This window comes from Penaeus vannamei, chromosome 28 (assembly GCF_042767895.1).
Source record: "Penaeus vannamei isolate JL-2024 chromosome 28, ASM4276789v1, whole genome shotgun sequence".
Classification (NCBI taxonomy): domain Eukaryota; kingdom Metazoa; phylum Arthropoda; class Malacostraca; order Decapoda; family Penaeidae; genus Penaeus; species Penaeus vannamei.
In genome coordinates, this window is record NC_091576.1 from 6594565 (window position 1) to 6597064 (window position 2500).

General features: G+C 36.1%; 1 protein-coding gene across 1 annotated transcript in view; it reads left to right on the plus strand.

Moving 5' to 3' along the window:
• para (sodium voltage-gated channel paralytic) overlaps nucleotides 1-2500 on the plus strand; it is a 162588-nt gene that overhangs the window by 28234 nt on the left and 131854 nt on the right. The gene's annotated exons all lie outside the window — the stretch shown is intronic.

Sequence of the window (2500 nt, forward strand, 5' to 3'; positions counted from 1 at the left end):
TACATGGTAATTAATCAGTGTTGATAAAGCCAAGATTATATAATTCCTTCTGTTTTATTTGTTTGTTTTCTTCATTGTATAATTCCTAATTTGGCTTTTTAAATCAAATCTCAAATTAAAAAAAAAAAACACGTAAATCACCAAGCTAAATTCCCCACTCACCACCAAGCCACACGGCCGGATCCGCGAGGAGCAATATCCGAATTTCCTTCCCAAGCCTCGAAATAGAACAGCCACCTGGCACAGACTGTCTAATTTTGCGAGAGTTTGTTAGCCCAGATATGTGTGTGAGTAACTCCATCCTGTGGCACTCCTAGTTATTAGCGACGAGGCTTCTTGTTGGTCTGTGAATGCTGGACCTTACGTAGTGCCTGCGGTGCTGCCACCACGTGCTCAAGTTTGACCTTGCCTGGCCTCGATCGTGTTGTCAGCCGCCGGAGAGGGGAGAGGGAGGGGGGGCAGTGCCAACACGTGTCCAGGGGGGGAGGTGTCAGGGCCTCGGTGGCTCACCTGCGCGCGAGGACGGCCGAGTGCAACACTGGGCCTGCTCTTGCGCCGCAGAGTGGTCTCTTTTGCAAATTTCGACAATGTAGAAAGGAGAGTCTTTTCTCTTTGTTTAAGGTCCTTTTTCCACTGTCGTGTTGACTGACCGGTCCAGACACGGCTGTGGATAATGCGATACGTACAGAGAGAGAGAGAAAAAAAAAATTGGCGAAATAAAAAATAATAATAAATACAAGATTCTTCTCACTAAAACCGAGGAAAACGATGACACTCTTCCTGGCACTGTTAGACTGCCCTTCTTCGCGGAGCAAATAAGGCTCGTTTTCCCCCAATTGTAGAAGGGGATTTCGACCTTATCAGAGTCCCCAGCATGAGGCACAACCACTGGCCAAGCTGTATTAGTGCAGAAACTACAATCGTTTGGTTTTTTAGCATCCTCACGTTCACTTTATGATAGTTATTACTAGGACAGCTGTAACACTCTTTAAGTTGCCTCGTGAATAGAATGTTTCTCTTCAAAAAAAAAAAAAAAAAAAAAAAAAAAAGTAACAAGAAAGAGAAAAAAAAATAGTTAGAAAATGGCGATTATTTTCTTCACCATCTTGTTGCCATTTCGCCTGTTTCCTTATTTTAGCTCTTATTTCTCCTGATTATGGTGTTCACATTTGATTGATTTTTCACTTTTTTGTCCTCACAATGTTGTTTCTTCTTCTTCTTCTTCTTTTATTCTGTCCAGCTTTTCGGTTGACGCTTCGATAATGCTGAGTCATTATCGGCATAGAAATATTAGAAATATTTATTAGTTGGCAACTTCACTAACAACTTTCACTTTTTCCATTGTATACAGCTCTCGTGTTTGTTTGTTTGTTTGTTTTTCCTCCTCTACTATATACTTTCTTAGTGTTTGTCGTGGTGTATGTCACATGAATAAAAAAAAAAAAATGATAATAATTAAAAGTATCTATACAAGATGTTGACTCCATGTTTGAAACCCTTAAGTACTCGAGCAGAGACAGAAATTAATTACTGTAATATTATAAATTAAATTATAATCAATTAAGGGTTTCAAGTAAAGGAGGTTGTGTCTAAATCCCACAACTTGAGTCTCGCTGAAGTTTTATTTTGTTAGCTATATAATTACAAACAACTCCTTAGCTATATAATGTTTAACTATTAATATTAAACAAAATTCTATTTAATGCATCCATTGTTCCCTCCAAAAAGATATTAATAATGTCAGTCTAATAACTCATACATTTACTTACTTTTAGAGGTAATAGATAATTAAACAATTTTCCTTACCAAAACGAGTAATATAAGTAAAAAAATAATAATTTGACTTAATCGAGTGACTTAAACTTACCTGCAAAAATGATCAAGCTGAGTATTAGGGCAAACTCTATTGGACTTAAGCGAGGTCAAGTTGTGTCAGTCCATTTCAACACGTGTTTTTTTTTTTTTCTTCTTCTTCTGGTCCTCGGAGGTCAGCTCGGGTCAGGCACAGAAATTCCTTGGCATAAGCGATGATTAGAATTACAAGTGATAAAGCGAGAAAAAAGGTCATGTTCGGTTTCTGACAGGACCAAGAGATTATCTATCGCTCATTATCTATCGCTCATTATCTATCGCATTGGAAGAAGAAGTACAAGGAGAGATGAGGATTTGTTTTGTTAATTTCTTCTGTCGGAAAGGAAGAATAGCAGAGCCGATAATCTTTTTCCATTTCTCTATACCTGTATCTTATTTATATCTATATCTATTGCTTTCTCTCTCTTTTCTGTCTATCTATCTATCTATCTCTATCTCTATCTCTCTGTCTCTCTCTCTCTTTCTCTCGTTCTCTCTCTATCTTTCTACATATATATATATATATATATATATATATATATATATATATATATATATATATATATATATATATATATATATATATATGTTTATCTATCTATCTATCTATCTATCTATCTATCTATATATATATATATATATATATATA